The sequence below is a fragment of the Elgaria multicarinata genome, chromosome 7 (assembly GCF_023053635.1).
Source record: "Elgaria multicarinata webbii isolate HBS135686 ecotype San Diego chromosome 7, rElgMul1.1.pri, whole genome shotgun sequence".
NCBI classification, from domain to species: domain Eukaryota; kingdom Metazoa; phylum Chordata; class Lepidosauria; order Squamata; family Anguidae; genus Elgaria; species Elgaria multicarinata.
Window position 1 is genome coordinate 36008876 of NC_086177.1, and position 21585 is coordinate 36030460.

General features: G+C 39.7%; 1 protein-coding gene across 7 annotated transcripts in view; it reads left to right on the forward strand.

Annotated features, from left to right (window-relative positions):
- ATXN1 (ataxin 1) overlaps window positions 1-21585 on the forward strand; it is a 259174-nt gene that overhangs the window by 74590 nt on the left and 162999 nt on the right. For all 7 annotated transcript variants that reach the window (XM_063130390.1, XM_063130392.1, XM_063130391.1 and 4 more), the window contains one exon: window positions 1462-1598. The gene's annotated coding sequence lies outside the window, so the exon portion shown is untranslated. The remainder of the gene's footprint in view (window positions 1-1461; window positions 1599-21585) is intronic.

The following is a 21585-nucleotide window of genomic DNA, read 5'->3' on the forward strand; positions in this document are numbered from 1 at the left end:
TCCCTTGATGGAAACTGCCTGGAATTCCTTCAATAAGTAAAAAATTACTGTATGTGCAGAAAATGAAAAAAGTGTTTGCCTTGACAACACCCAGCAGAATGAGGCACAACGAATGTGTTCACGTTTTGGTAAAGTGATAGAGAAAAATTTAAATTTGTTAAGCATACAATTTCTGTTGATTACTTTGGCAGAGGGTGGATTTGATTTAAATCAATTTGATTTAAATCATGATTTAAATCACTACTCAGAAAGACTCAATTTAATCATGTGACTTCCCTCCCCCACCCCCACAAAAAGTATACTCTTCCTCGCTATATTTTACACAACTCAGAGTTACCAAAGACTCATTCTTGCTGGTATAATCTTAATATTTACAACCAGATGAAGGTTTCATTTTTAGAATAGCAACTTTTCAGATTGGTTTTACAGTTATATATATAAAAAATACTGATTTGGTTATACTATTAGAAACACTTCCTAGATAGATAATTACGAAATTATTGTGAGGTGAGCTATCTCCAGTTCAGTAGGTTAACCATTCATATTTGGACAACTTTTCTGCTGTACTTCATTGGAAGGAGAGAAATAATCTTACAGAAACCTCTGGAAGAGCATGACATTGTGAATGGATTAATGGAATTAATTTACCAAAAAATGTAAACAGCCTCATGCTACATAATTAAAAACTAATCCTTATTTCATGATGAATAACCTTTGGACTATAATGTATCTTAAATAGAAAACTATCTTTAGATAGATTTTTCCTCAAAAAGCATTTTATTAAAAAAAATCCAATTTAAATTAAAAAAATCAATTTTTGAATTAAAAAAAAAAATCATTGATTTTTATCCACCCTGCTTTGGCATGATAAAGAAACAGTGACAGGTGAAAATATACTGCTAAATTAGAGTCCTTAAAGAAGACGATCACCTTTCTCCTTGCTTTAATTGCACAAAGTTGGTCATGTAAAGGAAAGGAAAGCCTAGGTTGATGCTAAACTGATCTTTGATGTGGTCATGAAGGAGGTGTTCAACCTGTATGGGTCTAGATTAGGCAATGAAGATTCTGAAACGAATTTGATGGATTCGTTACACCATCCATTTTGCTTATCACAATGATTATTTGTCCTGATTCTCTGTGGTTACTCCTACTCTCTACATGAACATATTCTGTTTAATCAGCAGTTGATCTCAAGTTAATCATCAAAGAATGTTAACAACCAAGCTAACAGAGACAGAACGTATTCCCAAAAAATATCTGTTGGTTACAGATTTTACAAAAAAAATTAAAAATTAAAAAGTACAACCCACAAAACTGACCACCTACTGTTCTTTCTGGTTGCAAAAACCAGCTTACTTAAAGTTATCAGAAGCACATTATAGATAGCTCAGGGATTTCCCCACCAACCACTTGAAGTGACATTTCCTCTCTAAATATTTCCTGTTGTGTTTTTAATTGTAGCATCCTGGAGCACAATGAAAGAGTTTTAATGCACAGACTAGATTTCAGAAAAGAAAGTGCTGCACCGACTGGTACAAGGAGTGAGAGAAAAGAGGTCTTATCGTAGCACCTTGGAACACTCCTATCATTTGAAGTAAGTAATGGGCAAGCCATTCTAATATATGGGAAATTGCAATTAATTTGTAATTTTGTTTGTTTTTGTGTCTCGATATGTGTAGAGGAATCTCTGGAAGGGTTTAGGTCTGAATGTTTTAAGCTTGGGTCTGTCCCAATCTTTCAGAAAGAGGATGTGAAGAAGAGGGCCTGCTTTTAACAGCAAAAGAGGTGCACGGGCAGGATTTGCTCACCATTTCCCTGCCCACAGTTTACTTCATTGTATCTGCCCCTCCAGATGCTGTTCCTTGCTCCAGTATAGGAAATGAAATTAGCAGGAAGAAAAGCACCTGGAGAAGGGTTGGGAGGGGGTAAGTGGCATGGGAAGGCTCTGAGCTTCTTTCATGCTCTTTTTTGTATTAAAATCAGACCACATCCTCCCTCTCCTGTATCTGACCTTGGGGCAAATGATCAGACCTATTGTTTGAGTCTGATTTTCAAAGAGCAGGTTTAGGTCAGAAGAAAAGGTAATAGGTTTGTGCCTAGATTTTTAAGAGTTTTATTTGGGTCATGGCAATGCTTTTGATAAAAAAAAATTGTCTACAGGAGTTCCTGCTAATTCATACAGCAGATGGTGGAGCAGAAAGGTGGAGGTGGGCTGTAGTATGGGTCCACACAGGAAGTGCCATGCAAAAGGAGAGCCGGTTCCAGGCAAGGTTTAACCAGAGATTTGCAGCAGGCAAGATTTATTCAGAGATTTCCTTGCTGCTCAAGGCTCCCAAATCCTGCATTTTCCCAAAGAAACACAATTATTTACTCTACATCAGATTTCCTTGTAGAAATTGAGATGGGAAATTTGACATTATGAGCACCCTTACTCAATTTCTGGTGGCACTCTACTTCTTGCTGGCCACCTGACCACACGGAAACCAATAGGATAAGTACAGTTGTGCGAAAAAGAAAGTACACCCTCTTGGAATTGTATGATTTTACATATCAGGACATAATAACAATCATCTGTTCCTTAGCATATCTAAAAATTAGGTAAATACAACCTCAGATGAACAACAACACATGACATATTACACCGTGTCATGATTTATTTAACAGAAATAAAGCCAAAATGGAGAAGCCATGTGTGAAAAAGTAAGTACACCTTTTGATTCAATAGCTTGTAGAACCACCTTTAACAGCAATAACTTGAAGTAATCATTTTCTGTATGACTTTATCAGTCTCTCACATCGTTGTGGAGGAATTTTGGCCCACTTTTTACAATGGGCCAGTGCTTCAATGCTTCAGTTCATTGAGATTTGAGGGCATTTGTTTATGCACAGCTCTCTTAAGGTTCCGCCACAGCATTTCAATCGGGTTGAGGTCTGGACTTTGACTGGGCCATTGCAACACCTTTATTCTTTTCTTTTTCAGCCATTCTGTTGTAGATTTGCTGGTGTGCTTGGGATCATTGTCCTGTTGCATGACCCAATTTCGGCCAAGCTTTAGCTGTCGGACAGATGGCCTGACATTTGACTTTAGAATACTTTGGTATACAGAGGAGTTCATGGTCGACTCAATGACTGCAAAGTTCCCAGGTCCTGTGGCTGCAAAACAAGCCCAAATCATCATCCCTCCACCACTGTGCTTGACAGTTGGTATGAGGTGTTTGTGCTGATATGCTGTGTTTGGTTTTCACCAAACGTGGCACTGTGCATTATGGCCAAACTTCTCCACTTTGTTCTCGTCTGTCCAAAGGACATTGTTCCAGAAGTCTTGTGGTTTGTTCAGATGCAACTTTGCAAACCTAAGCCATGCTGCCACGTTCTTTTTAGAGCGAAGAAGTTTTCTCCTGGCAATCCTTCCAAACAAACCATACTTGTTCAGTCTTTTTCTAATTGTACTGTCATGAACTTTAACATTTAACATGCTCACTGAGGCCTGTAGAGTCTGAGATGTAACTCTTGGTTTTTTTGCAATTTCTCTGAGCATTGCACGGTCTGATCTTGGGGTGATTTTGCTGGGACGTCCTCTCCTGGGAAGATTGGCAACTGTCTTGAATGTTTTCCACTTTTGAATCATCTTTCTCACTGTAGAATGATGGACTTTATATTGTTTGGAAATGGCCTTATAACCCTTCCCAGATTGATGGGCAGCAGCAATTGCTTCTCTAAGATCATTGCTGATGTCTTTCCTCCTTGGCATTGTGTTAACACACACCTGAATGCTCCAGACCAGTAAACTGAAAAAACTTTGACTTTTTTAGAGGTGGTCATACTTGCTTATGATCACGGGCATTTGATTAGCAGCTCCTGTCTGCTACTTAGCATCTTAATTCCTATGGAAGCAGTAAGGGTGTACTTACTTTTTCACACATGGCTTCTCCATTTTGGCTTTATTTCTGTTAAATAAATCATGACACGGTGTAGTATGTCATGTGTTGTTGTTCTTCTGAGGTTGTATTTACCTAATTTTTAGACCTGCTAAGGAACAGATGATTATTATTATGTCAATATGTAAAATCATACAATTCCAAGAGGGTGTACTTTCTTTTTCACACGACTGTAAATTAGGGATCATGAGTTCAGGCTTATGCAGTTGATTCACTCATTCTGGGATGATAACACTGAGCTAGTGCAAAACCCATTCTAGCGTAGCACTGCTTGCTATATTTCCAGTGCTAGTTTAGCACACTGTGGAGTTTCCTTGTAAATGTGCCTTAAGGGCTTTGCATGGAAATCACATTTTATTTCTTGGTTGTTTTGCAAATAGGGAGCTATTACATTTAACATGCCTCGCTTGTGCCCTGCTGCAACTAAGCCTGTAACCAAGCCTAAGAATGTGTAACTGACACATTTGGGTATTCCTGCCATATTTATTGCTACCTCTTCTTCATTTCCCACTGTAAGTTCTTTGGGGCGAGGATCTGTCCTCTTGTTCACAGTGCCAGACACACTAATACACTATGACATTATATTATTATTATTATTATTATTATTATTATTATTATTATTATTATTACAACATTTGTATACCACCCCATAGCTGAGGCTTTCTGGATGGTTTATATAGGATCGTTAGTAATAAAAAAGTATGATAATATTTGCAAAGTATGTAATATGTGCACAGATGTTTTTAAAAACTATGTAGGAAGCAGTGTTGATCTAAGGAAAAGAAACATCCAAAAAGCCCAGTAGGGGTACCAACTAGGGCCAACTAAAATCTTACTAAATAGTGAGCAAGCTTTCAGGTTCTTTAGAACTGTTCTTCAGGGTGCTAAACAAAATAGTGAGGGAATGGGCTGGGTGTTGGGCAAAACAGCAAGGGCAGGATTCAGTGGAATTAGGTAATTAGGAGTTTCAGGCTTTTGCAATCAGAAGTTTCACATTCTGGGCAGAACAAATGAAATTAGAATTGCTGTACTAGGTCTATTGCTGTACTAGAAACGCTGTACTGTTTTGTAAACTTCTTTTGTTGCCTTGCTGCTGGCCATTGAACTTTTATATCATTGTTCAGAGAAGAGTATTTCACTTAGCAATCCAGAGTTCTGAGTTAAGAGTTCTGGGATTCCAAGGAATATGGATGGGTTTAAATTGAATATTTTTCTGCAATTGTGTTGCTGTTTCATTTTATTAAAATATCAACATTTTTGCAGAACTTTGGGTTGCCCTTTTTAGTGTTCATAATTTGGCTGATATAGTTCTGTTCAGGAGAGGAGTTTTTAACTTGACATGATTAAAACAATATAACGTTCCCCTTCTGCACCATTGCTGTGAATGACACTGGAATGTTTGAATAGTGCCATAATTAGCAATTGCATGACATAGGGCTCCATTACATGTAATTTCACCCCTTGCTCTGTCGCGCCTTTTTTTTCTTTTTTCTTTACCTCCAATGCTCTTTCACTTGTTTGCTCTTCCACGCCTTCTCTTTCTTCTTCCAGTTCATTGGTTGCTCCTCCCACCCACCCTTTAACAAGACAGGTCTTGTCAAATGAGTACTTCAACCAGACCTTCTTTTTGCCTGGCAAAAATGGAATGACCCTTTAGTCTGGCTCTTTGAGGGCATCGAGGGAGTACAATCCTGTTTCTGCATAGATTTGGGCATTGTACGATTTTAAAAAAATGTTTTTGAGTCTGGGATGCAAGGTTTTATACTGAGGCTTGGAGCTGGCTACTGGGAGTGATTGCTTTTCCTTGCCAGGACCTGATGCAATCCATTCAAGCCAACAGCAAGGCTCCCATCACAGCGCACGCCCCCAACAAATGAAAACACATTTAGGGAAAATAATCCAGATTTTAGGCGTTCTAGGAAAAGACGGATAAGGCTGGGGAAGAGGTGGGGTGTCAGCAGGACAGGCACAGCGTCATGTGAGTACCGTGCTGCAAATCCATGCACCAGGCATGGCGAAAGTGCACTAAATTGCTGGTGTAATGGAGCTTTCAGATTACATTTGTTATTTTTGTTTTGTCATTAAACAACAACAGACCAGGTAACATGAATTGTACTGAAGGGCTTCACCCCACTTTTTATTTTCCAGGTCTTTATTTTTCTCATATAAAACTGGGGACCTCTACACCTCTCTCTTAGTACATGTTCTGGAAGGGAAACAGTTGTAACCTGCAGTTTAATATCAATCAGAGGATAATAAATAGAGAAACAAAAAAACCTACTGGAGTTTTTCCTTGTTAGAAAAGGAAAAGAGTCTTGTTACTTTTACACATTGCAAAAGGATACAAAGAAATCACTGCAAGCTACGATGCATGTATTTACAACTTTTCTTTCATTTGGAGAGATGAGTAACCATAGAATGAAACAAGCTTTTAATTTCACCACAATATATCGTTATGTGTATATCTGGGAAATTCCAGCACCAGCCTCTCTGATCTTGGGACATTACAATGCATCAATGAAAAAGTATAGCAGGCATATGAAATATGACAGACGAACAAACCCGGGTCAAAAGGCTTACTTCATTTAAAGTCAAAATGTGGACTTCTTGATCTGTGTTTTCAAAGCAATTTTAAAATTAATTTCTCAGAAACTCTTCTACCTGTCCATTGATTATGGCACTGGATTAAGTTGCAGTTTTTATTTTATTAAAATATTTTTATCCCACCCTTTAATTAAAAAGGCTACCAAGGCAGCTTACAAAGATATTTCTTAAAACAGTCCTAAAACAGTCCCTGTCCACAGATGCCTAAGATAAGGTTGTTAATTCTACTCTATTCTTCCTTTTCTTCCTTAAGAGCTTTTGTAGTTATAACTGATCATGGATTATGGGAAACTCATGAGTTCTAACTGATCATGTTTTATGGCAACAGTGTCTGGAAAATTAGCTAGTGTTTTCAACTTTCCATTGTGATTATATTCCTTATGGATTTTTGAGTTTCGTAACAAATGCAGCCCAGTTTGGTGTCTCAGTTTCATGTGTTGTTTCATGGGCTGATGCAAGACTGAAAAACCTCTGCAGAGACCAAGGTAGGCTGACAGGGAGAGTGTGGCCAAGCAGAAACTCTTAGAAATGTGTAATCCCTTTATTTCATACATCAATAAAGGGGTTTCTGGGTCCTGTCCTCCATTATTTTATTGTTCTTTATCAAAAGACTCTCTGAAATCTAGATGGAATATTATTTTGGGCATTGACATTATTTGTACATGAAAATGCTCTCTAGCTTAAGTTTGTTTCTGTTGTTTATTTTGTTAAGGTTTGTTTGTACTTGAATATCAGTCAAATAAGGGGGCGGGGGAACACCTCCACAGAGTTTCTCCTTCCTAGTGCCCTTTTTTTGTCTTGCAAACAAAGGTGGTGTAGAAATGAAGTGTGCACACTCTACCTACTGTGTTGATTGGGCTATTCATTTGAATAGTATTCTTTTTTTGGTCATGGAAAATTATATCCTTTTTAACCTTCTTATAATGCAAATACAGCAACATGATTGGTGAGTGGTATAGAGAAAAGAGAAAATCTTTGGTGTTGAGATAATGTAACAGAACAGCAGGTACTATTTCTAGATTATGATTGTGTGTGTGTATATGTGTCTTTAGATGCCCACTCATTTGTATATGTATTTAGTATGCTGGATATGTTTGGAGAATGCACAGGTTGTATTTTCTTTTGAATACTTTTTCACAGCGCACAGCTAGAACAAGGGAAAATTTAGTCCTTTGGGGATTAATAATAGGTTCCTTGTTCTTCTAAGTGGCCTCAATTTAGTTATCTTCCACCATCCCCTTATTACTTATTTCTCCTAAAATATTCAATTTAGCTCCTGGTAGAGTTTGATTTTTCTCAGCTAATGATAAAAAGAGTCTGCATCCTTCTCTATAGTAAGCAGCTTGCTTTCTAAAGAAATTTATGCTAGTGTGAAATGAGGCCTTGATAATACGTTGGTTTTATTTTATTTCTTCTGGAGACTATGTTTTATTGTCTGTGCATCTTTCCAGTTGGATACTGCTTTTGTGAATTCGAAAGAAAATATCCAGTCTGCCAGGCACATAACAGAATTGTTCACTTGTATGAGCCTCTTCAAAAAAGAGTTGGTGGAGAGATAGAACTAGGACTTGGTATGTGGCTGGAATAATGAGATTACAGCTATGTTGCTCCAATGAGATAAGCTTCATATTTACAGCCATTTTGAAATCTGTTAAAACTCTAACTATATTGCAGTGATATTAGGAGTGTTTACAGTGTAAACATTATGACTTAGGTGGTAGGGAAATGTGCACTCAGAAGTCAAGGTTTCCAACCTGTTTTAGTGGGGCATGGTACTCCTCAGCAAAGTAGGTTGTCCTCTGCACTACTCTGAGAATTTGGAAAATCTATGAGGTTTGACAAGGGAAGAAAGATGCAACCTGAATCACCATTGATACAAAGTAGTATCAGATGCATTCATTACTATGGGTGTGGGGATGTTGTAATCTGTAGTTCCTACAGCTGCAGAGTAATTCTTGTTATCCTCTGAAGGTGGTAGATTGGTCTGCAAGTTTTTACATAATCACCAAGAAAAAGTAGTGCACATAGTCTTACTTTACCACTGGCTGTGTTTGATTATGATCTGATGAAGTCTGTGTGTGTGTGTGTTCTGGGAATACGCTATTAAATACGCTGCTATTCTGAATTTTACTTAGCATTCAGCCTACATTTAAGTCTAGATGACTTGGAAGTTGAAGCAACATTTGTCTACTGTACCTATAACTGTGCAAGGTGAAGTGTTTTGACATACATTCTCCCAAAAATTCTGGAAGGTTTCCAAACATTCCTTTAATCTGTATGCATAGTCTATCAAAAAGAATGGTGTAAACTGAGGAAAGACAACAGATTTCTTCCTCCCTCATTGTTAAGGCTATTGATTGTCAGGAATCCTTGACAAAACAATTGCCTGTAGAATGGATCTAGTCTCATGGAGCTGGTTCCTCCCTTCACAGCCAGAAATGGAAAAAATATAGTAGTTGTTATACTGGATTCCGTGTTTTTGTCTATCAGGTACCCATGCAGGATGCTTCAGTGGAGGTGCAAGAGATGGTACCATCCTGGAGCAAGCGATAGTACCAATCAGATTAGAAGTTTGTACTCTATAAATAGTAAGGCTTATCTAGACTATCAGTAAAATTGTATCCCCATTGTATTTTATCCATTGAGTACTAGTTGTACAGTTCCCCACTCCCAGTATTACCCAGTACACACATATGGCCTTGCTGGGGATGGAAGCAAGAGACTGCTCTTTGCCCTTTGGTGGGTTGGGGTAAACACTGGAGCATTATGCATTCTAGTCTTGTAATGGGTGCACACATAGGGGTATTTCAGATATAACATCAAACCATGGTTTGGTGCTGTGTGAATAAGTGTCAGGTTCTGTTCTACAGCACCACCTGGTGGCCGCAGTGCACCTTGCTGGCCGTAGGGTATTTGCAGGATCCAGGCCCATATCAGCAAGCACTCCCAGATGGGCTGATGCAAACCAGCTGTGTGCAGCCAAGAAAGGGCTATATAAGAATGTCATTTCCATTCCAGCCTTTTCCACAGCAACAGGGTCTCCTATACCTGCTGTAGCCTGTTCCTGGCTTTCTGCGATGCCTGACCATGCCTTTTGCCTCTGGCCCTGCTTGAACCCTGTCGCTCCTGGACTCTGAACCCTGCTTGCCTCTGGACCTTGCCTCTTGCCCTGCTTGGACTCTGTTTGCCGGTTCCACCGCCGTCCATCCCTGCCCTGGCGTTCCTGCGCTGAGGCCTTGCCACCCACACCCTGGACCCTGACAATACGCCTTCAACAGACCTTAGGTTTGTGCCGTCCCTCCTCTCCTCGAGCATTGTGATTTCCTTGCTCCTTTCCTAGTTTGATGTGAACCATCGTTTTTGCAGTTCAGGCAAAAGGGGCAAATCATGGTTTGCCTCACACCAGAAAAGCATGAAGAAATTGCTGTGAGAGAGACATAGTGGGAGGAGGAGAAGGGACATGCAGGCTTGAAGGCTTGTTCATGTAACCATGGCTGAACCAGCTCACAGACTCTGAGAACTAAGTAATACAAATTCAAAGTTGCCGTCCAATAGGTGATTGACAAATTGCATGCTTGGCTTAATTACTTACCATAGTGTCTAGTGTTTTTGTTTCTTGCATAGTTTTGCAACTTTGTAGCAAAAGACCATAGAATTTAAAAACCTGGGAAATGTGAGATTTTGCAAGAAAAGAAACATTTTAAAAGGGCAGTCAGTGTTTGCATTTGGCAGATAAGGATGCCTTGTGACATGGTGGTGGAGAATCTCCACCAGCAAAATACAGAAACAGCTTTTCTTGAATTGGCTTCAGCCTGCTCCTCTATAATCACAGGCTTTGTTCACAATTAGACTACAATTAGTTCTAGTCCTAAGGACTTGTAACTATCGTCAATAGGACATAGACATGATCTGTAATGTAGACAAGCCTTAAAATCAGGGGTGGGAATCCTCAGGCCCAGGGACCCAATTTGGCCTTCCTGGGCTCTGTAGAAGCCTACACCCCTTTGCCCTACCCCCTGCCGTGCACCTTCCCTCCCCCTCTGTGGAAGCCGATACCCCTTTCCCCTAGCCCTGCCCCTGCCTGGCTTTTGGCTATTTTCTCCTATTCTAACGAGGTGAAATGCCTCACCTAAAGCTTAGTTACTGGTAATAAGAGTTTTAAGCTAAAATAGGTGGTATTTTTGGTCCCACCCCTTTTACCTTTGCCTCAGCTCCTTTGGTCACCACCCACCAGTATAGGGTGGCTCCCAAGAATTTCTCTGAAATTAAATTCAGTCCTCAGGCTGAAAGAAGTTCCCCAACCCTTCCTTAGAATTACACAAGAGGGATTAGGAGCATTAACTTTAATTTAACAAACATGCTTTGCTCTGATAGTACTGTAAAAAAAAAATTGAAAATGATTTTAATTTTGGCTCAAGATCTAAATCACTGACTGTATACATCTAAAAAAAAATTAGTGAGCCCTGCAGACAAATATGTTTGGTAGCAAAATATTGTTAAACCATTTCCTCAGCTGGCTATCTGCCAATGCGCTCTGCATCCTTTTCTCGCATTGATAACATCATAAATACCTAAAGGGGTACAAAACACTGTTGAGATCTATTTACTGTTTTGGGCGTGTATCATGATAAGCAATGGCAGCAGAAAAACAAAACTCTGAATGTGACTCTTAAAAGGGAAACATAGAAATATTTGTTTTCGCTTAAATAAATAGAAAATAAATAATTGTAGCTTATTAACAGTAAAGCACTGATGTTTACTTCCTTAGTGTTTCTGAGTTGTGGGAATGGGTTTCAGAATTTGTTTAGGTCAGATAGGGTTCGTCATTTTGATAACGGTTGTGCCACTATATGACGGAATTAAAGTGATGTGTGTGGCCTTCTGTGTTTTTGTTTTAATTCTTTTTTTTTAATGTTTTTTTTTTTTTTTTTTGGCTATACCTATATGGTCCTGCTTTCTACTTTTTTATTTTTAACATAGCAGTATTGCACTGCTGGGCTATGAATTCGAGGCTGTGTTCAGACAACATGATAGTTGACAGTGGGATAATAATCGACTTGACGGTTGTTTATCTAGGGAGTACTCCCCACACATGATAATAATCAACTGTGGTGTGGATTAAGGTCAGCATTGAGTTGACAATTAGTTCATGCTGAGTTGACTCACTCATACCCTGCACTCTCCCTCCCCCAGTCCTCCCACTAGTATTCCATTACAGCCATTGCTGCTGAAAATCTATCCTACCAGCTGGACTAGAGTGGTAGCCACTGCTTTGACCACTCTTGCCTTGCAACTCTGTGGCTGTCAAAATAACCAGTGGTGGCCTAGTGTGGCGCAGAACGGTAAAGCAGCAGTTTCTGCAGCTGAAACTCTCCCCACGGCCTGAGTTTGATCCCAGCGGAAGCTGGTTTCAGGCAGCCAGCTCAGGTTGACTCAGCCTTCCATCTTCCCGAGGTCGGTAAAATGAGTACCCAGTTAGCTGGGGGAAAGTAATAATGGTCGGGGAAGGCAACGGCAAACCACCCTGCTATAAAGCGTGCCAAGAAAACATCAGCAAAAGCTGGTGTCCTTCCAAGAGTCAGTAATGACTCAGTGCTTGCACGAGAGGCCGAGGAAATAACCAGTGGTGCCCTCCACACAACACAATAACCAATGGTGTTTCAAATAGCAAACTCTACACAGCATTGGTTAAAAACCATTCTCAACAGAACCACATTTTAAACACACTCACTAACCATTTGGTGCATGAGTGTTAACAGCGTAACCATGGCTTAGCGTGTTGTTTGAGCAGACCCACTATGGTTTATACCAGCTTTCCCCAATCTGGTGCTCTCCAGTTGGGTTGGAGTGACAACTCCCAGCACTGGAAGCAAGAGTCAGCATAGCAAAAATACTTGCACAAAGCTCCTGTTGTCTCAATTGAGCCAGTTATTAACAAGTGATGGAAAACTAGACTTCTGAATAGTATATTAAATGTTTTCATATAGTTCAGGAAGTCACTAGTTCTTGCATCATGCACTCACCAGGTGGTCATAGGGAAACCAGTCTCTCTAATTCATTGTATGAATTGGGAAGAAAGTTCGGTTTTCAGGCAAAAATTTGATAAGCTCAAAATAAAATACCTTGCAGTAAATCCCACTTTATGGTGACAAACCATCTGAGATTTGTTTCCATGGGTGATGATGTCAGCAAAATTTCTCCAGAGTTTTCATTAACCTGACCTTCCCCCGAGGGTTACTTGAGATATACCACTCTTAAATGCTCTTGAATCTCTTAGGAGCAGACACTTCCCTTGTTTTGCTGTACTGCTTTCTCAAGTGGCTGTTCTGAGCCTTCTAGCTTCTTTGATTTGATTCTGCTCCTTGTGTTGGCAGGCAATCAAACAAGTGTAATTTACTACAGTTCTGCTCCACCAAGTTTTGGAAGACAAGAGAACAGTAAATACAGTCTGACTTGCCAGAATTCACGGTTTATTCCCTTGATATGCTCGTGCCATTTATAGCTCATTACATCAACCCTCTGTACCTTCTGCGGGTTCCTTCACCTGAATGAGCAAGCAAGGCTATTTGGGATTCCATAGTCCCAAGCAATGGGTAGATCAGAGATTACAGTTGCAAGCTGATCCTATGTCAATTGTGGATGGGTTAAGAAGAGCAAGTAAAAACACTTGTCTGGAAAGTGTTCCATCTTCCTTTGTGCATTTGGGAAATATTTGTAGGAAGACAGCTAACAAATAGCTAAAGAGAAGTTTGATTTACTTTGGACTGAGCAGTGGGTAATAAATATTTGGAATAACAATAATAGTAATCCTGGTAAGTGGCAATTTTAAGTATTTCCCACCTATCCCTAAAGCAAATGATTTCTGTGATATTGGATATAAGTGCAGGATGTATAAGATGTGTCAAGGTGCATATCTTCTACTCTTATTTGACCATTATAAACATAGAATTATAATTATAAGAAACGAGAAATGTCTTCTTCCATTTTCTGCCTCTCTTACAAATATAAGAAGGGAAATGGCAGGTCAGAATTGCACCCTAAGTGCAGCAAAGGTGAGGCACACTGTATAGGTTTAATCACACTGTTGATAATAATGTGGAATAACATTAATAGGAAATATCTCTTCTGTGTCATGCCAGAGAAGAAATTCAGTGAATTCAACTTTGTAAAAGGAAAGTGTAAGCTAATTCATATGTGAACTATGGAAAGGTAAGCACTGTGAGTCTGTCATAAACTAACAGATTCTGAAGCATCAGTGTAGCACAGTGTTGGCCTTGGACTAGGAAGACTGGTTTCAAATCTCCACAGAGCCCTGAAGCATTATGGGGACTTGGGTAAGTCACCGTTCCTCAGTGTAACATACTTTACCTGATTGTTAGGATATATTGGGATAACTTCCAAAAACCCCTGAGTCTTTTGGAGGAAGGCTGATAAATAAACAAATGCTTTGAGAAAGTAAGGAAGATGTAAAGAAAAGGAGAGAACTATTTTCAACTGAAAGTAGGTATTGCTTGTATCTCACTAATCATCAATGTGTTTAATATAAATGATTTCACAATTTACATTCATTTAACCTGTTCACTGTCAGTTTTGATGGATTGCTTACATTATACTTCTAATAATTGTGTAGTTTGCTAAAACTTCTGCGTTACTCCTTTGGTTAATTCACAGTTCATTTTACATTATTAAATATGACAGTAGCTGCATTGACACGTAACAATAAGCCGGAATTGTCGATAATACTGGCTTATTGTTCATGATTAGCCTGCTTGTGCATGCTGCCTGATTGCTTCTGTTTGGCTCCTCCTACCAGCTAAAGTTAACCAGAAATTAACCAGTAGCCGAAAGCTATAGCCTAACTGGGATTCCTGGTTTGTCACGTCTAATCAAGTCATTGTAAACCAACTACAACCCTGGATTCGGATTCTGGCTTATTAGGGGAGTAACAAACCAGGAGTCTTGGTTTGGACCTAACCATAAGCTGTTGTTTCCTGGTTAGTTCCTGTGTGGGAGGAGCCAAGGGGATATGATCAAGTAGTGTGCACCAGTATGCTGCTCGTGAATGATAAATGAAGATTCCCTGCAATTCAAGCATTTATGAATGCAGCTAGTGTTGCACTTCAAAGTTACCCTTTCTATGATTCCCCCCCATTTAATATCCCATCTAGACACCCTTTCCCTTCTCAATATCTCTTTGAAATCTTTAGTTTACAAATCAAGAACATATTCAGTGAGTGAAATTGTTCCTTGCAATAACTAGTAGCCTCAATTGCCTGCAAATTACATTCCATAGGATTCCTACTACTACTGCTTAGAGTTGTAATTGAGGCTGTCATGCTATGGTATAATTACATAGCAATACCACTGAATGCCATTTTAAGAGTATGCGGACAGAATGTGTAGTGATTTCAGAATAATAGTATGCAATTCTTTGACAGGCTAATCTGATTTTTTTATCATGTCTAGCAGGGTTTGAATCTGCAGTGTAAAGGTGTTCTACTGCCTTTGCATGGAGTACTTATTAATGTGATACAAGTCGGTCTTAATGAGAAATCACAAATATTTATGTATGATATATCAGAACCTGCATTACCTGAAGACTGATTATCTGAAAGCATGTCTAACACATATATAGACAGTTGAATATAATTTGGATTTTCTAAACATGTGGCTATCCCAGTTCTGAAGATAATTTGGATGAATGCAGCTGCTAATATGGATCATAATTCAGCCACAGTTACAGATTTTGAAAGCCCATTGATTTCAGTGGAAGACTCTCATTGACATCACTGGGACTACAGTGGATTGTGTGTCCACATACATACTTCATAATTCAGTTTTACAATTATCAGACAAAGAGATTAGGAAATTACTCAAGCCTGTATTGAAATTAATTTGCTATTCATTGTCATGCATAGGACAAATTTCTTCACAAGGCAAAGATCTAACTATGCATTCTCTGTTTTTCTTCTTTGTATAACCTTGTTATACATTGCATGGTTTTGGTTTGCATTCCTTAGTGTTTTGTCTTTCATCATATTCCTGAGCTCCGATGTCAAGTGGACTTTTATTTTGTCTGTGTTCTCAACCTTTTCTTCAGAATGCATGGGTGTGGTTTACTTGCCAGGCCTTAGAATTCTTCAAAATAATTTTTAGGAGATATGCACAGTTGCCCACCTATGTATTACTGGAATCACATGATAGAGCACTTGACAAAGAAGAGTGGAGGAAAAGTCATGAAGAAGCTGGGAAGTAGGCCAGCCTTGTAATTTGGCATTCATTTGGTTACCTGTCGCAAGGAGCAGCCAGTAGCACCTCTCCAGTGCTGCAGGGATAAAGCCTGATGCAGAACTGCTAAAACACCTTCCTGTGTTTGCACAGGACTACATTTGCAGCACTTCCACAGTGCAGCCCTCTGCATGTTTTCTTGAGGGTAGGTCTTGCTGTGTTCAGTGGGGCTTACTTCCAGAAATGTGGGATTAGAGACTCATTCTCCCTACAGGCCTTAGAACTGCTGTCTTTTAAACTAGTGGGAAGGATTAGCTGAATTTGCCCTACTCTATAGGTGGCTCAATAATAATAATAATAATAATAATAATAATAATAATAATAATTCTAACCCGCCTCTCCATCCTGATTGAAGCGGGGAACAACAAGTATAAAATACATAAAATATTAATCAAAACGCAATATTTAAAACTTCCTAAAAATATACTAAGAACATACTAAAAGCATCCTAAAATTCCATTGGACAGGCCTGCTGGAAGAGATCAGTCTTTATACCTTTCTTAAATGCTAAAAGATTGTTAAGTTGACAAATCTCCTCCAGCAGGCCATTCCACAGTCTGGGAGCAGCAGAGGAAAAGGTCCTCTGGGTAATACCTGTCAGCCTAGTTTTGGCTGGCTGAAGGAAGTTCTTCCCAGAGGACCTGAGTGTGCGGGGCGGATTGTACGGGAGAAGGCGGTCCCACAGGTAGCCTGGACCCAAACCATGTAGGGCTTTAAAGGTGATAACCAACACTTCATATTTCGCCCGGAAACTAATAGGCAGCCAGTGAAGAGATTTTAAAAGTGGTGTAATGTGGTCATCCCTAGGTGTACCAGTGACCAGCCAGGCTACCATATTTTGAACTAGTTGAAGTTTCCGAACTAGGCACACAGGTAGCCCTATGTAGAGTGCATTGCAGAAGTCTCTTTTCTCATTTAAGGTCTAAGGCTGGGAGGGAGATGGTGTCATGCCTGCAGCTACCAAAGTGGTGGCCTGTTTAACACAGGGCTATGCTGTGTAGGCTGACTGCTGCGAAAGTTTATCCCTGCTGATATCCCCTCAGATATCCAAATAGCCAAAGATAATAACTTTGTCGTGGCAGTAGGATGAGATTGGTGGAAAGGTGTGATAGTGGTAATATGCAGCAGAGCTGAGTTGTATCAATTCTAGGGATGGATGAATCTGTCAGTTTTGCTTTCTCCCACATTCTGTTTCTTTAAAAAAGTATCTCAAGTTATTTGTCCTAAATATGAAGAAATTTGTGGTAAATTCAAAAGCAAGTTGAAATGGAATATTCATCCATCTGCGCCAAACAAATTCAATAGGAACAGCTATTTACAACATGGAACCTGCCTGATATGTAGCTTTAAAGATGAGGTCAGAAAAAAGACATGGCAACTCTAACCATGGTTGCATGGTTGAATGCACAGTTAGCCACTATGGCTTGCAGCATGTGCAGGAGCCTATGGGCACCCATTCTGTAACCCAACCTCTGTTAAAATAGCCCATAGGTTGTGGTTGCTTTGTTAACCACTCCAACAACCCATCATCACTGGGTTTGGATGACATGAGCAGGGGCTGGGTTACGGAATGTAGTTCAAATTGATGGTGCGAACCCAGTCAATGATTCAGACCCAGACTTTTAAGAGTTAAGCACTCAAAGCTGGTGTGGTGTAGTGGTTAAAGTGTTGGACTGGGAGTCAGGAGATCCGGGTTCTAGTCCCCACTTGGCCATGGAAACCCATTGGGTTGTTGTTGTGAGGATAATATGGAGAGGAGGAGGATTATGTATCCTGCCTTGGGTTCCTTGGAGGAGAAAAGGGCAGCATATAAATGTATTATTATTATTATTATTATTATTATTATTATTATTATTATTATTATTATTATTATTATTATTAGCCCTGGGCCTGGTTGTACAGATCTGTTGCTGTTGGTTTCTGTCATATTCATTTTTTTTAACCTGTAGTTTTTTCCCCATCCCAAATATAAGGAAACGTACCAAAATTTGCAGATTCTTATAAAAAATGAGCTGAATCAAAAAAAAAAAAAAATCACCCGTCCTAAGGTATTCATTCAAAAGCAAGATTTAGAACCCAAGGAAACTTTAAACTCTAAAACTTTAGCACTCTAAAACTCAAGAGTTAGAATTGTGTTCATATCTTTTGTATATACTGCAGTGTTGTAAACCACCCAGAGAGCTTCGGCTGTGGGGCGGTATATAAATGTAATTAAATAAATAAATAGTGTTCATGCTTAAAATGGGTAGCAATTTAAACTGGACAACCAGACATTTGTTACTTATATGGCAAAGGTTAGTCATATCAACTGAAGTGAAGAGTGTGCTATATTAAAATTGTTTCCTGAGTTATGTAGTAATCTTTTTCCAAAACAGACAGGAAATGAAACAGTTAAATTATGAAATGCAGGGGTGGAAAAAATGCAAATGAGCAAGAACGCAATTGACCACAAGTATTAATTACAAATACAGTACATGTCAGATATATGCTTTTATAGTCTGATAGCCAATGTGTTCGCTCTAATTATTTTGCTTCCCCCCCCCTCTTTTCAATAAATTAGCCAGCCTTCTCCAACATGGTGTCCTCCAGATGTTTTTTAACTTCAGGTCCCATCAGACTCAGCCAGCAGGGTGAATAGGAATGGTGGGAGTTGTACTCCAAAACATTTGGAGAGCACCAGGTTCAGGAAGGCTGACACCTTTTAATAACTTTAATCAGACTCCCTCCCATACTGTGTCCTGCACAGGAAATGTATATTTAAAAATGTTAGAATGTGTATAAGCAATAGAATGACCCATAATGGTGGATGTAGTTTCAGGTTTGTAACTTTGTTCCCCTTTTTTTCAGCAGTAGCTGGAGAATTGATAATGCCTCGCACTACAACAAGCACCAATTTCTTTGTGCAGTGCCTGTGCTTTGGCTTCAGTTGGAATAAATACAGTGAGCCTGCAACTGAGAAAGCAGTGGGTTGATGACTGAAAATGATTTATGCACAGACCTCTGGGTTATGTTATCTCCTAAGTGCATTTGACATTATACCATTCTAGTGGTATCTAATGACCTTGTGCTCTGTACATTCTCTGCCTTGTAATCTGAATTCATTTGTCATTTTATAGGCTCCTGAATTTACAGGAATGTCATTGACAAGAAAATTAACATAAATATTGAGGATGCCTGGGATGCCTCTGCTTTATATTTAAACCTGCCCCCCCCTTTTTACATTTTTCCTAGATGGGGTGGGTTTGCTTTAAATATTGAAGTGGAGCAGTGAAGCATGTAATCTAAAGGTATGTGTTTAAGTGTAGAGAGAGCAAAAATTCTCAAAACAACTACATGGTTTTAAGATGGTGGGTGTACTCTCCATCCCCCAAGTCTTAACACCTGCTGTGCCAACAAACACATTAAATGTCTGGGAAAGTAACTCATGGGGGAGGAGAATACGGACTCCCAGTGCCAGGGGAGTGAAGCAAGCTTCTAGATTACATTGGCCTTGCTGAAAAGTTCCACCTATGTTGTAGGCAGATATGTGGGAACAAATATTTATGATTAGAGTGTTAGTTCTTCAGACATTATCATTATGAGCAGCCCTAGAAGTGCGATTAAGCTGGTGGATATTTACGCTGCAATCCTATGCTCCAGGGTGGGCTAAACATGGGCTGCATACAGCCTCCACCACCACGTGTTGTGATCCCGTGGAAGCAGTTTGCTTCTCAATTTTGGTGGTGACCTGTTATGGAGTGGTAAAGGGGTCATATAAGATTTCTGAACTACTTTGATCTTTTTATGGCTCTGTCTTGTATTGCTGCTGAAATTCAGGGGCCAACTGCCCTAAAATATTTGCTGCCATCAAATTTGGCCGTGTGGTGGTAGGATTGCACCCGGGGGGGGGGGGGAGGGGATTGGCCACCCCCAATGTTTCCCATCCTTGCTACACACACTTAACTGGTAGTAAGTTCCATTGATCTCAGTGGAACTTACTTTTGAGTAGACATGTATAGGATCATGTTCGTGTGGCTGGTACTAGCTCAGTAGATTGAAGATTGGAAGTGTAGCTGCTTATTAAGAATGTTCTTATTTCTGAATCTTGAATGACCTACTTCCAATTTAACTTAAGCTGGTTTTACAGCCTGCTCTTAGATGGCATTGGCTTGTCCCCAAATTCACTCAAGACCGAAGTCCCTTGTGGAGGAATGCCAATACATTACCCTAGTCAGTAGTGTAATTCTGAGGTAAACAATGGGGCTGAGGGAAAGCATTCCCTCCAGATATCTCCACCACAGCTACACATACTCCCAACTCTTCAGCTTTCTGTTCTCTTGTTTACTTGCTATTTCAGATTTATACTAGTTATTCAGTGAGAAAAGGTCTTTGGTTTGTGTTAGGCTAGTCATTAGAATAGTCCTCTTTGGCTGGTTCCTTGTAGACTTGAGCCACGTTCCATGTAGATAGAGGACAAAAACAGGAAACCATGTGTATAGTTGCTTAGGAACTACCCACTTATCCCCAGTACTTCCAGATTTTCAAGAAGTGATAAGAGAAACCTTACTGGATTGCCTACCACATCCCAATACCACACCCCATCCTGCAAAAAGACCTTAGGTAGATATAGCAGGCTATGAGGTTGCAATAACGGACTAGTAAGCAAGAACAGTGGCTGGAGTCCTCAAAGGGTCAAGTTTATGGCCTTCTTTGGGCTGGATGTGGGCCAAAGTTCACTAATTGCTGGTGAACTTTATTATCTGCACCAATAGATAATAAGTTGCACTTTGTGTCTCATGAACTTACTACCCTTAATGTTAGGATGCTTTCCATATTATTTCTAGGTCCACTAATATTTGCATTCATATTTATGGGGTTGATAAATGATCTCTAGTATTTATATACCAGAAATGGATACAATCTGGCTAAGTGCCAGCGTTCATAGGCCTCCTGGGAATCACCATGGGGTTTCCTCCATACTGGAAGCACCATGGGGTTTCCTCCATACTAGTTTCTCCTGAGAGGAAAAAAGGATTTATTTATTTATTTATTGCATTTCTATACTGCCCAATAGCCAAAGCTCTCTGGGCGGTTTTCAGGAAAGCACCTGAAGCGTCTACAGCCATGCTTCCCACATACAGGAAGTAAAGGCAGTTTGTGGTTACTCTGTAGGAGGGATGCTAAAGGCTGTTAGCCACAAACCTCTTGTTCCTGCAGAATGGAGTTCAACATATGCATGACTCTCCTGGCAACTACCTCTTGAGATGCCTGCCTATCACTCTAAGAACCATGAAGTTGTGGTCTCCAGCAAAATAGTCTCTTTGTTTGTTTTTCCTTTGTAATTGGATGTTCTCTTTGACAGAGTTCTCACTGAGGTGGTAAACCTGTTCCTGGGCTGCACCATTTGAGAAAGCAGGTGGGGACTCATATGAATGAAAGCTCCTCTGTATGCAAAATCCCCTCAGCATAGAAAACTAGCATGACAAGGAGGAAGGTTAGGCTACCCTTTGTCCCTAACATACTAGTTTTCTGGGTGGAGTAGATTTTGGATATGGAGATGCTTTTAGTCATATGAGCCCCCATCTGCTGTCTGAAGTGGTACAGCTCAGGTTTACTGCCTCTGTGAGAACTATGCCTTAGATATCTCTCCTTTGAAGTAACAAAACCACTGAATGTGGCTTAAATAATGTTAGTTGTTTCCTCTGTTCTCCTCCCTTTAATGTACTCCATGGTATCTGCAGGCCAACTTGAAAGAAAGGTAGTATAAAAAAGGAAA